General features: G+C 42.0%; 1 protein-coding gene and 2 non-coding genes across 17 annotated transcripts in view; 1 reads left to right on the top strand and 2 right to left on the bottom strand.

Annotated features, from left to right (window-relative positions):
- LOC124627540 (NACHT, LRR and PYD domains-containing protein 3) overlaps nucleotides 1-14,445 on the bottom strand; it is a 285,770-nt gene that overhangs the window by 130,753 nt on the left and 140,572 nt on the right. The gene's annotated exons all lie outside the window — the stretch shown is intronic.
- On the bottom strand, nucleotides 1,841-1,922 carry trnas-acu (transfer RNA serine (anticodon ACU)). The gene has a single exon. It is a non-coding gene; the product is annotated as a tRNA-Ser (tRNA).
- Nucleotides 11,395-11,466, top strand: trnad-guc (transfer RNA aspartic acid (anticodon GUC)). Its single transcript has one exon. It is a non-coding gene; the product is annotated as a tRNA-Asp (tRNA).

The raw sequence follows: 14,445 nt of genomic DNA on the forward strand, positions 1-14,445 counted from the left end.
TGGGAGTTTTAACTTGGGAGACGCTGTCCTAAATATGAAAACAAAGAATTGGATGACCGAAGGGCTACCGGATTTTTATAAGGAACTGATGGGCGCCTGGGGAAAATTTTTAACTGTTGTGCATTTTAAGCCCCAAGGCAGAGAGAACATTTTAAACCAGCCCCTGTTTTTAAACAACAACATTTTAAAACAAGGGAAGGAGATCTTTTTTAGAAAATGGTGGGAGGTAGGGATCACAAGGGTGAGAGATGTCTTATACGAGTTTAAAGAAGGGTTCTTACCCGTACAGTATGTAGTAGATGCAATGGAGGAGGCGAAGGAAGATTTTAGCATGCAAGAAATAAGCAATAAATACGAGATAATCAAGAAAGCAATACCAAAGGAATGGATAGCAAGAATAGAAAGCATGGAGGAGGAGGGGACAAGAAGGGAATTTTACGTAAAGGTGGGGGGAAAATGCATTGATCTTAAACTCTGTACAGTCAAAATGTTTTATAGCTTCTTTAGAGACGGGATTTTTAAAATACCCATAGCAAATGAATACTGGCAAAAAAAGTTCAACGACCTGGCCGAAAACGATATATGGGACAATATGAGAGGGAGTCTCGTAGAGACAAAATTGGAAAGCCTCGAGTATCTTATCAGACACAGAGCGATATTTACAGATGCTTTTTTAAATAAGTTAGGAATGGAGCAGACGCCAACATGTAAAGTATGCAATGAGGTTGACGAAGGCTTTTCGCACTTGTTCTTGCACTGCAAAGGTTTGAAGGAAGCGAACGAGAAATGCAGAGAGATAATCAGGCACCTAAAGGGGGAAGAAAATGACAGAGATAAGGAATGGAATAGAGTCGTCCTGCTAGGCGTCGATAAAAAGGAAAAAAACAGCAAGCTGATTAATCTGCTCGTGATGGTCTTTGAAAGCGCGATATGGGAAAGAAGGGTAGTAGCAAAGAGAGAAGGAATCGTGATGAATGGTGAGCGTGTCTTTAAAAGGAAAGTGGAGAAATATGTAGAGTGCCTGTTCCTCTATTTTAAGCAAAACGACAAAATGGATGAATTTTACAATGTCTTTACGCCAGAGGTGTGCAAGATTTTTAATGATTTACAGTGGGAAGTACCAAGACAACAAGGGTAATTTTAATTATACGAGTGTTATTTATTGTTTTAGAGAGTTGACTGTGTTTTAAATTAAACATAACACTGAGTGTAAATACTAAATGTTTTATATGGAGTTAGATTTTATGTGTAAAAATAATGTACATTCTAATATTTTAAGATGAAAATGTATTTATATTGTAACATATTTTCTTGATGGAATTTTTTTGAATACTTTCAATAAATAAAAAAAAAAACAACAACAAAAAAAAACAGTGTCTGCACCATGCACGCTTCCTTTACAGAATGCGCTTAAGCAAGGTCTTTACAAGAAAAATGGGGTCCAAACCCACATGGGCTGTGCACAGAGGATTGGCAGTTCATCACCTTAACCTCTTGCTGACATAGCTCACGCGTATGAAATTACATCCCGGTGTGTGGAGCAAAAGAGAGGTTTCGGTGCAGGTCCTTTGCCCCTGTCGTCTGGACTGCGGAATGCGTTCTCGTTGACGGACCTCCAGAGACGCAAGAGCCTTACAGCAGCTGTGGCCAAAAAGCATTGAAACACAGCTCACGGTCGCGAAACACGTAGCCACAGTGCTAGCTCTTCACATTTCTCCACCCTCTCTAGTGCCAGCTCAGGGACCTGTACAAAGCTTCCCGGTTGTAGGCCTTGTAGGTGTGAGACAGACTGCAACAAAGCCAGACATTGCTGGAAAGAGGAGGCAAAGTGAGAAGCTTGCGACGAGGATGGGATTCGAACCCACGCGTGCAGAGCCCAATGGATTAGTAGTCCATCGCCTTAACCTCTCGGCCACCTCGTCCGAGGCCCACCCCGTTTAACGAAAACTATGCAAATGAGGGTTTCGTGTTCGCCGACTAGATGACTGCTTCTCAAATAGATTTGATTCAAGTCTTGGGGTATGAGCTGTGCCGTCATATAAACTGAAGGGTGACGATGCGGCGAGACGGCCCAAAGGTCTCACAGAACGGGACAACTCCATAGTCGAGCCGTCGCAATGCAGTCCAATCCTTGGGCGGCTAGGTACCGACTACCTATGGACTGCCCGTCCCAGCGAGTTAAATTTCTTTGGAAAATGTAACTTTTACCCGTGACCCTGAGTAGGATTACGCGGTATAGAAGATGGATCTTGGAGTGATCTTTGTTGGCTGACCACGCCTGGGGAGGGTAACCATGCTCGTGAATTTCCTTCATTTGTACACAATCTGTCTGACTGTGGATTGGTGGAGTCCAGGCGCTTTAGAGATACTTTTTCATCAACTTTTGCATTTTAATGTAAACAATCATATTTCGTAATATTTTGGGTCAGAAACATTTCATAGTACTATATTATGTGTAAATGTGTGAAAAGAATCAAATTGGAGTAGGTCGGGCAACTGATTATATGAGTTTGTTAGAAAAACCACTTTCCTTTGCTCCTAGCGCCTTCTAGTTCGCTGTATAGCGTTTTGAGCGGATAAAGAGCACAAGTGTGTAAGGGGACACAGGATGAATGTGAACTAGATTTCTTATTGTACTTTTGATGAAAAGTGACTTTCTAGACATAAAATGTCACTTTTTTCACCTTATCATACTTTTTCATCAACTTTTGCATTTTAATGTAAACAATCATATTTGTAATATTTTGGGTCAGAAACATTTCATAGTACTATATAATGTGTAAATATGCGACAAGAATCAAATTGGAGTAGGTCGGGCAACTGATTATATGAGTTTGTTGAATGTGAACTAGATTTGTTATTGTACTTTTGATGAAAAGTGACTTTCTAGACATAAAATGTCACTTTTTTCACCTTATCATACTTTTTCATCAACTTTTGCATTTTAATGTAAACAATCCTATTTCGTAATATTTTGGGTCAGAAACATTTCATAGTACTATATTATGTGTAAATATGCGACAAGAATCAAATTGGAGTAGGTCGGGCAACTGATTATATGAGTTTGTTAGAAAAACCACTTTCCTTTGCTCCTAGCGCCTTCTAGTTCGCTGTATAGCGTTTTGAGCGGATAAAGAGCACAAGTGTGTAAGGGGACACAGGATGAATGTGAACTAGTTTTGTTATTGTACTTTTGATGAAAAGTCACTTTCTAGACATAAAATGTCACTTTTTTCACCTTATCATACTTTTTCATCAACTTTTGCATTTTAATGTAAACAATCATATTTGTAATATTTTGGGTCAGAAACATTTCATAGTACTATATAATGTGTAAATATGCGACAAGAATCAAATTGGAGTAGGTCGGGCAACTGATTATATGAGTTTGTTGAATGTGAACTAGATTTGTTATTGTACTTTTGATGAAAAGTGACTTTCTAGACATAAAATGTCACTTTTTTCACCTTATCATACTTTTTCATCAACTTTTGCATTTTAATGTAAACAATCCTATTTCGTAATATTTTGGGTCAGAAACATTTCATAGTACTATATTATGTGTAAATATGCGACAAGAATCAAATTGGAGTAGGTCGGGCAACTGATTATATGAGTTTGTTAGAAAAACCACTTTCCTTTGCTCCTAGCGCCTTCTAGTTCGCTGTATAGCGTTTTGAGCGGATAAAGAGCACAAGTGTGTAAGGGGACACAGGATGAATGTGAACTAGTTTTGTTATTGTACTTTTGATGAAAAGTCACTTTCTAGACATAAAATGTCACTTTTTTCACCTTATCATACTTTTTCATCAACTTTTGCATTTTAATGTAAACAATCCTATTTCGTAATATTTTGGGTCAGAAACATTTCATAGTACTATATTATGTGTAAATATGTGAAAAGAATCAAATTGGAGTAGGTCGGGCAACTGATTATATGAGTTTGTGTTGTGGATAAAAATGACATGAAATAAACACGAGGGAGATTGAGTATGAGTAACAATGTAATTTTATTGGTAATTCACAGGACGGGTGGGTGCGTAGTCTGGAGGAGAGTAAGAGGGGGAGGAAAATGGGGTGCGTCCTGGGGACATGGGGAAATCAGGGTGGGTGAAGTGAGTGGACCACTGAGAGTCGGGCGGACTGGTGGGTGAGAAGAGGGACGGATGGTCGGGGCCCGGATCGGAGAAGACAACATCATCATCCTCGGATTGGAAGCTGGAGGGGGGTTCTGGGTCTGACTGTGTAGAGGCGTCAACACGCACGTTCGTGGGGCAGATTCTGTACCGAAGAAGAGGGGGGAACCCCGGATCTCCATTCTTGGGGGGGGGTGCTGCGAAGATAGTTAAGTAGCATCATGATATCAGCAGTGAGATGCACAAGCTGGTAATGAGTGTCCAGATCCAGGTCCAAACCCTGATCCAGGTCCAGTAACGGAGAGAGAGGGGACTGACGACGGGCACCGGCACCTAGACACATAGAAGCGGCATTAGGCGGATTGGAATTACGAGCAATTTAAGAGCAGTAATAGTAAAAAAGTCAAAAAGAAGTGTACGAGCTGAGGAGTGCTAAAAACATACATACACACACACTCTCTTCCTCATACACACACATGAATAACTTTAATAATATCTTATAGTAATAGAGAAACTCTATAAAAAACAGAATAGTAGGATATGCAGGACAGTAGAACTGTAATGATATTAAGAAGTTGGAAGTACAGTAAACCGCTTTTCAAGTAGTATAAATATATATAAAATAAGAAATATAGTGCAAATATGAAAATAAATTATAAACGAGAAATACAGGAAAAAAAGGAAAATATAACTTACTCATGATTCAGATGGTGAAGATTCTCGTCTCGCAAGGAAAGCCTTAATTTTTAGAGAACCATGAAGAAAGCCAGTTATAAGGGTGGCTGCCCCCCCTTCCTCGAGATAACGATAAGACCAAGGTCCCTCCCGGTTGTTTAGTCGTCTTGCTTACGTCATTTTTTTAACCTAGGGAAATGAGAATCCTGGTTTTTGAAAACCTAGGTAAAAGAGAATCCTGGTTTTTGAAAACCTAGGTAAAAGAGAATCCTGGTTTTTGAAAACCTAGGTAAATGGGAATCTTGGTTTTTGGCAACCTAGGTAACTAGAAACCCTGGGTTTTTGTTTCCTGGGTTGTTGGAAATGCCTGGGTTCTGATTTTATGTGTAAAGTAAAACCCCTGGTTTCAATTCTATGGGTAAGTGAAATAGGCCTTTTCTGGAAACCTATGGGTTATCTAGTGTGTAAATACAGTATAAATACTGGAGCTTAAGCTCAGGGTATTGAGATCACTTTTGAGAATTCTCATCGGTGTGGATCTCGTGTGGTGGAATGGAACAATAAAGCTGGACCCTTGCTTCTTCTCACTCACGGCTGGTGTATTTTTTCTATCTCCAACTGGGCTCAGAGGTAGATGTGAGTATTGGCTTCTAAGTTGAGTTTTAAATGTTTTTGGGTAATAGGCTAAATTCGAGCCAACATTCGAGTGGTTAGAAAAACCACTTTCCTTTGCTCCTAGCGCCTTCTCGTTCGCTGTATAGCGTTTTGAGCGGATAAAGAGCACAAGTGTGTAAGGGGACACAGGATGAATGTGAACTAGATTTGTTATTGTACTTTTGATGAAAAGTGACTTTCTAGACATAAAATGTCACTTTTTTCACCTTATCATACTTTTTCATCAACTTTTGCATTTTAATGTAAACAATCGCATTTCATAATATTTTGGGTCAGAAACATTTCATAGTACTATATTATGTCTAACTATGTGAAAAGAATCAAATTGGAGTAGGTCGGGCAACTGATTATATGAGTTTGTTAGAAAAAAACACTTTCCTTTGCTCCTAGCGCCTTCTAGTTCGCTGTATAGCGTTTTGAGCGGATAAAGAGCACAAGTGTGTAAGGGGACACAGGATGCATGTGAATAAGTTTTGTTATTGTACTTTTGATTCAAAGTGACTTTCTAGACATAAAATGTCACTTTTTTCACCTTATCATACTTTTGCATTTTAATGTAAACAATCATATTTCGTAATATTTTGGGTCAGAAACATTTCTTAGTACTATATTATGTCTAACTATGTGAAAAAAATCAAATTGGAGTAGGTCGGGCAACTGATTATATGAGTTTGTTAGAAAAACCACTTTCCTTTGCTCCTAGCGCCTTCTCGTTCGCTCTATAGCGTTTTGAGCGGATAAAGAGCACAAGTGTGTAAGGAGACACAGGATGTATGCGAACTACTTTTGTTATTGTACTTTTGATGAAAACTGACTTTCTAGACATAAAATGTCACTTTTTTCACCTTATCATACTTTTTCAACAACTTTTGCATTTTAATGTAAACAATCATATTTCGTAATATTTTGGGTCAGAAACATTTCTTAGTACTATATTATGTCTAACTATGTGAAAAAAATCAAATTGGAGTAGGTCGGGCAACTGATTATATGAGTTTGTTAGAAAAACCACTTTCCTTTGCTCCTAGCGCCTTCTCGTTCGCTCTATAGCGTTTTGAGCGGATAAAGAGCACAAGTGTGTAAGGAGACACAGGATGAATGCGAACTACTTTTGTTATTGTACTTTTGAAGAAAACTGACTTTCTAGACATAAAATGTCACTTTTTTCGCCTTATCATACTTTTTCAACAACTTTTGCATTTTAATGTAAACAATCATATTTCGTAATATTTTGGGTCAGAAACATTTCTTAGTACTATATTATGTCTAACTATGTGAAAAAAATCAAATTGGAGTAGGTCGGGCAACTGATTATATGAGTTTGTTAGAAAAACCACTTTCCTTTGCTCCTAGCGCCTTCTCGTTCGCTCTATAGCGTTTTGAGCGGATAAAGAGCACAAGTGTGTAAGGAGACACAGGATGTATGCGAACTACTTTTGTTATTGTACTTTTGATGAAAACTGACTTTCTAGACATAAAATGTCACTTTTTTCACCTTATCATACTTTTTCATCAACTTTTGCATTTTAATGTAAACAATCATATTTCGTAATATTTTGGGTCAGAAACATTTCTTAGTACTATATTATGTCTAACTATGTGAAAAAAATCAAATTGGAGTAGGTCGGGCAACTGATTATATGAGTTTGTTAGAAAAACCACTTTCCTTTGCTCCTAGCGCCTTCTCGTTCGCTCTATAGCGTTTTGAGCGGATAAAGAGCACAAGTGTGTAAGGAGACACAGGATGCATGCGAACTACTTTTGTTATTGTACTTTTGATGAAAACTGACTTTCTAGACATAAAATGTCACTTTTTTCACCTTGTCATACTTTTTCATCAACTTTTGCATTTTAATGTAAACAATCATATTTCGTAATATTTTGGGTCAGAAACATTTCTTAGTACTATATTATGTCTAACTATGTGAAAAAAATCAACAAAAGTAGTTCGCATTCATGGGCAAAAAATTTGCACCTGCCTATGCAAACATATATATGGCGGAATGGGAAACATCCCTTCTGGACAGGTGCAAATTTAAGCCCCTAGTTTATTACAGATACCTGGATGACATCTTTGGGGTTTGGCAACACGGAATGGAGGAGTTTGATCGATTCATCCTACTCGCAAACACACATCATCCGAACATCAAAACATAACGTTAATAGAGAATCCATCCAGTTTTTAGACACCATGGTTTTCTTGGGTGATCCTGTGGAGCAGTCCAGGGCACTCAAGACCAAAGTATACTTCAAAAATACAGATACACATAGTCTTCTACACAAATCGAGTTTTCATCCGAAGCACACGTTCAAAGGGATAGTCAAGTCCCAACTGATACGGTTCTATCGCATTTGTACGGATGAGAACGATTTCCACGACACCGCTCGAATTCTGTTCAAAGCCCTTAGACATAGGGGCTACAGTCGTAGATTTTTAAGACATATCAAAGCCACAACACTGAGGGAAATAAAGACTCCACCTCCAGTCACCCTGCTGCCGGGCCCCCAACAGGTCATCCTGTTAATAACTACCTATAATCAACAAACATTAGCCCTAAATAAAAAAGTCAAATACAATTTTGAATGCGCTCAACACCAACTACCGGTCTTGCAAAAATTCAAAGTCATTTCAGCGTATAGAAAGAACAAAAACCTTAAGGACATTTTGGTCCGCTCCAGATTTAGCTCAAAAACCCTCCGGCAGCGGTCTCCATGGCAAATGTATTATAGGAAAATAAAATACGCTTCAGGCACATCCATAACACAAAATCTAAACTTGAACACAAACAATATAGTGTACTGTATAACATGCGCATATTGCCGGAAACGCTATGTTGGGGAAACTAAAAACGCACTAGTAGTAAGGTTAAAACAACACCTACACGACGTGAAGAAGTACAACAAAAATACAAAACTGATTAACCATTTTAAAGAACACGGTGTAAATCATTTAACAATTTCAGGGTTGGAATCCAATAGGGCATGGACAGGTAAACAAAGGAAAAGAAGTGAGTTCAAATGGATACACAGATTAAAAACATGGACTCCCGGGGGACTCAATGAGAGGGGTAGAAATTTATGGTAGGACATCGGTTTAAACCATAACATGAGATTAAGTTCCGTATATGTAAAGCTGAGGAATGGGTTAAGAGTATAAATAAGGAATTCAGGTACTAAAGGGAACTATAGAATAACATTATCCAACAATAAAAAGAATACATGTTTGAAGATTGGAGGATGGAATAGGGGATCAAGGGAAACCTTTTTGATTTTGATGGTTTGATTTTTATTGTGTGTTTTAGAGGATTGAATGAAATGCGTGTTGAAGCACTTACCTTTCTTTTTTCAGAAAGGATTAAAGCACTTATAGACTACACCCTACCACACAGAGTGGGATTGGCACTTAACTTTCTAAGCACTTACCTTAGAGCCCCAGTCAATCATCCAGTATCGAACCTGTAGAAAAGAGAAAAACAAAGCACTTGGAAAACCATTTCACACACAACTCAATCCCTTATCCCCAATTCCCCATCCCAACCCCCTAACCCTACCCGGACCCCAAACTGAACCCTAAACCTAACCCTAACTGCTAACCCCCTAACCCCTAACAACCCCTAACCCTAACCCCTAACCCTAACCCTAAACCCCTAACCCTAAACCCCAAACCCTAACCCCATCCCTAACCCTAACCCCTAACCCTAATCCTAGCCCCCTAACCCTAACCCCTACCCCTAACCCTAACCCCAACCCCTAACCCTAACCCCTAACACTAACCCCCCTAACCCTAACCCCCCTAACCCTAACCCCCCTAACCCTAACCCTAACCCCGAACCCCTAACCCTAACCTCCTAACCTTAACCCTAAACCTAACCCTTGAACCCCATCGCTGACCCTAACCCCAACCCTAACCAAAACCTTGGAATCCCACTACTGACCCTAACCCTAACCTTTGAACCCCATGCCTGACCCCAACCCTAAGCCTAACAATCTGCTCGTTTTCGAATCTTATTCCTGAGCCTAAGCCTCACTCTAACCCTGAATAGTCTGTCCTTTTGATCAGAAGAGGATAGACATATAGGCCATTAAAAACCAAATAACCCATTTTTTGATAAATACACAGATCAGTCCTCACACACAAAAGACAGAATAAAACACTGAAAATATTAAAAAAAGACAAAAGAGAAGGAAGATGGAGATGTGCCAGTGCACATTTAACCTAAAACAGGGGACTTTAAATAAGAAATAAATAATTCAAAAACCTAACCCCTAACCCCTAACCCTAACCCCTAACCCTAACCCCCTAACCCTAACCCTAACCCCCCCCTAACCCTAACCCTAACCCCCTAACCCTAACCCTAAACCTAACCCCTGAACCCCATCGCTGACCCTAACCCCAACCCTAACCAAAACCTTGGACCCCCACTACTGACCCTACTCTTGAACCCTATGCCTGACCACAACCTAAACCCTAAACCCAACCTTTTTGAACCCCATCATTGACCCTAACCCCAACCCAAACCATAACCTTGGAATCCCACTACTGACCCTAATCCTAACCTTTGAACCCCATGCCTGACCCCAACCCTAAGCCTAACAATCTGCTCATTTTCGAATCTTATTCCTGAGCCTAAGCCTCACTCTAACCCTGAATAGTCTGTCCATTTGATCAGAAGAGGATAGACATATAGGCCATTAAAAACCAAATAACCCATTTTTGATAAATACACAGATCAGTCCTCACACACAAAAGACAGAATAAAACACTGAAAATATTTAAAAAGACAAAAGAGAAGGAAGATGGAGATGTGCCAGTGCACATTTAACCTAAAACAGGGGACTTTAAATAAGAAATAAATAATTCAAAAACCTAACCATAACCCTAACCGCTAACCCTAACCCCAACCCTAACCCTAACCCCCTAACCCCTAACCCTAACCCTAGGTTTCCACACGTGGACGCCCTCTTAAGTACATTTACTCCAGTCAAGTAATTAGAGCCTTTACTAGTTTACATGAACACATTCGGACGACTTACGTTACGTCAAAGCATTTTCCTAGGAGAGAAAATTTGTTTTGCACAAGCCTGTTTGGCACAGTTTCATAACAGGTTTCAAGTTGCACAGGTGAAACCCCAGTGTAGTTCGAGTCCAGTGCCCTTTTCTCCATGCAGTCGGCAAGTTAGTGCACGCGAAGGAAACGCTAGGCTATTGTACTGGAGCCGACGGGCGCGATTGTCCGTGTCAGACCCTTCTTCGACAACAACTTTGCAGTCTCGTTTATATTCTCGGGTTTCCGCACGTGGACGCCCTCTTCAGTACATTTACTCCAGTCAAGTAATTAGAGCCTTTACTAGTTTACATGAACACATTCGGATGACTTACGTTACGTCAAAGCATTTTCCTAGGAGAGAAAATTTGTTTTGCACAAGCCTGTTTGGTGAATGCCAAGGTGCTTTCCTGCTCATCTGAATAGAGTTCGCTCTGCATTACGACACAGTTTCATAACAGGTTTCAAGTTGCACGGGTGAAACCCCAGTGTAGTTCGAGTCCAGTGCCCTTTTCTCCACGCAGTCGGCAAGTTAGTGCACGCGCGTTAGTTGACACAGACCGTTGACATGCCTTGAGCGGGCTTGGACTTGCGTAGGGGAGACCCCAAGTCCAGTGCCATTTTCTCCTGGCCATCAGAGGAAGGGAGCGTGAGACAAGGCTTAAGTGCATTTCCTTGGTTCATTTATGTTCTGGTGGTTTATGTTTCGATCGTTTGAATGTGCCAACCTTCTTCACCAGCCGTACCCGCGACGGAGCATGAGACAAGGCTTAAGAGGGACTCCAAGGCTCATTTACGTTTTTGGTCGCTCATGGTCTCAACATTCCAGGATGTCACGGGTCTTCCCACAGCCCGTCAGGCTTTCCTCGTTAGTATAGTGGACAGTATCTCCGCCTGTCACGCGGAAGTCCGGGGTTCGATTCCCCGGCGGGGAGCTTGTTTTGCATTAGGCCCGACTGTATGAAAGCCACGGGCCCTGTTTGCTCAGCCGAGTGCCATTCTGTCCGCGGTGAGCCATAGTTTCCATGCGACGCATATACTCTCCTTTTGTTTCAGATTTTTCTGCCCTTACCGCACCAGATCAAATCACTCCGCTAATAGACGGCTCTCCCGCTTTATGTGGTTCAAGAAAGCAGGCCTTGCAAGTGGATTCAAAGTTTTGCCAAGTAAACACTCTGTTTGTGCCAATTTGCTTTAGACAAACAGCAGGAGACTGAGCACCAGTGACTTGTCACCTACAGCTGACAAAGCTGCGAGCAGGGTTCATACCTGCGCAAGAAAACCCCGTCGGACTTAGAGTCCGACGCCTTCAAGTGATTCAAGGAAACGCTAGGCTATTGTACTGGAGCCGACGGGCGCGTTTGTCCGTGTCAGACCCTTCTTCGACAACAACTTTGCAGTCTCGTTTATATTCTCGGGTTTCCGCACGTGGACGCCCTCTTCAGTACATTTACTCCAGTCAAGTAAATAGAGCCTTTACTAGTTTACATGAACACATTCGGACGACTTACGTTACGTCAAAGCATTTTCCTAGGAGAGAAAATTTGTTTTGCACAAGCCAGTTTGGTGAATGCCAAGGTGCTGTCCTGCTCATCTGAATAGAGTTCGCTCTGCATTACGACACAGTTTCATAACAGGTTTCAAGTTGCACAGGTGAAACCCCAGTGTAGTTCGAGTCCAGTGCCCTTTTCTCCACGCAGTCGGCAAGTTAGTGCACGCGCGTTAGTTGACACAGACCGTTGACATGCCTTGAGCGGGCTTGGACTTGCGTAGGGGAGACCCCAAGTCCAGTGCCATTTTCTCCTGGCCATCAGAGGAAGGGAGCGTGAGACAAGGCTTAAGTGCATTTCCTTGGTTGATTTATGTTCTGATGGTTTATGTTTCGATCGTTTGAATGTGCCAACCTTCTTCACCAGCCGTACCCGCGACGGAGCATGAGACAAGGCTTAAGAGGGACTCCAAGGCTCATTTACGTTTTTGGTCGCTCATGGTCTCAACATTCCAGGATTTCACGGCTCGAGTGCCATTCTGTCCGCGGTGAGCCATAGTTTCCATGCGACGCATATACTCTCCTTTTGTTTCAGATTTTTCTGCCCTTACCGCACCAGATCAAATCACTCCGCTAATAGACGGCTCTCCCGCTTTATGTGGTTCAAGAAAGCAGGCCTTGCAAGTGGATTCAAAGTTTTGCCAATTAAACACTCTGTTTGTGCCAATTTGCTTTAGACAAAAAGCAGGAGACTGAGCACCAGTGACTTGTCACCTACAGCTGACAAAGCTGCGAGCAGGGTTCATACCTGCGCAAGAAAACCCCGTCGGACTTAGAGTCCGACGCCTTCAAGTGATTCAAGGAAACGCTAGGCTATTGTACTGGAGCCGACGGGCGCGATTGTCCGTGTCAGACCCTTCTTCGACAACAACTTTGCAGTCTCGTTTATATTCTCGGGTTTCCGCACGTGGACGCCCTCTTCAGTACATTTACTCCAGTCAAGTAATTAGAGCCTTTACTAGTTTACATGAACACATTCGGACGACTTACGTTACGTCAAAGCATTTTCCTAGGAGAGAAAATTTGTTTTGCACAAGCCTGTTTGGTGAATGCCAAGGTGCTGTCCTGCTCATCTGAATAGAGTTCGCTCTGCATTACGACACAGTTTCATAACAGGCTTCAAGTTGCACGGGTGAAACCCCAGTGTAGTTCCAGTCCAGTGCCCTTTTCTCCACGCAGTCGGCAAGTTAGTGCACGCGCGTTAGTTGACACAGACCGTTGACATGCCTTGAGCGGGCTTGGACTTGCGTAGGGGAGACCCCAAGTCCAGTGCCATTTTCTCCTGGCCATCAGAGGAAGGGAGCGTGAGACAAGGCTTAAGTGCATTTCCTTGGTTCATTTATGTTCTGATGGTTTATGTTTCGATCGTTTGAATGTGCCAACCTTCTTCACCAGCCGTACCCGCGACGGAGCATGAGACAAGGCTTAAGAGGGACTCCAAGGCTCATTTACGTTTTTGGTCGCTCATGGTCTCAACATTCCAGGATTTCACGGCTCGAGTGCCATTCTGTCCGCGGTGAGCCATAGTTTCCATGCGACGCATATACTCTCCTTTTGTTTCAGATTTTTCTGCCCTTACCGCACCAGATCAAATCACTCCGCTAATAGACGGCTCTCCCGCTTTATGTGGTTCAAGAAAGCAGGCCTTGCAAGTGGATTCAAAGTTTTGCCAATTAAACACTCTGTTTGTGCCAATTTGCTTTAGACAAACACCAGGAGACTGAGCACCAGTGACTTGTCACCTACAGCTGACAAAGCTGCGAGCAGGGTTCATACCTGCGCAAGAAAACCCCGTCGGACTTAGAGTCCGACGCCTTCAAGTGATTCAAGGAAACGCTAGGCTATTGTACTGGAGCCGACGGGCGCGTTTGTCCGTGTCAGACCCTTCTTCGACAACAACTTTGCAGTCTCGTTTATATTCTCGGGTTTCCGCACGTGGACGCCCTCTTCAGTACATTTACTCCAGTCAAGTAAATAGAGCCTTTACTAGTTTACATGAACACATTCGGACGACTTACGTTACGTCAAAGCATTTTCCTAGGAGAGAAAATTTGTTTTGCACAAGCCTGTTTGGTGAATGCCAAGGTGCTGTCCTGCTCATCTGAATAGAGTTCGCTCTGCATTACGACACAGTTTCATAACAGGTTTCAAGTTGCACAGGTGAAACCCCAGTGTAGTTCGAGTCCAGTGCCCTTTTCTCCACGCAGTCGGCAAGTTAGTGCACGCGCGTTAGTTGACACAGACCGTTGACATGCCTTGAGCGGGCTTGGACTTGCGTAGGGGAGACCCCAAGTCCAGTGCCATTTTCTCCTGGCCATCAGAGGAAGGGAGCGTGAGACAAGGCTTAAGTGCATTTCCTTGGTTC

The sequence above is a fragment of the Ictalurus punctatus genome, unplaced genomic scaffold (assembly GCF_001660625.3).
Source record: "Ictalurus punctatus breed USDA103 unplaced genomic scaffold, Coco_2.0 Super-Scaffold_100046, whole genome shotgun sequence".
In the NCBI taxonomy this organism is placed as follows: Eukaryota; Metazoa; Chordata; class Actinopteri; order Siluriformes; family Ictaluridae; genus Ictalurus; species Ictalurus punctatus.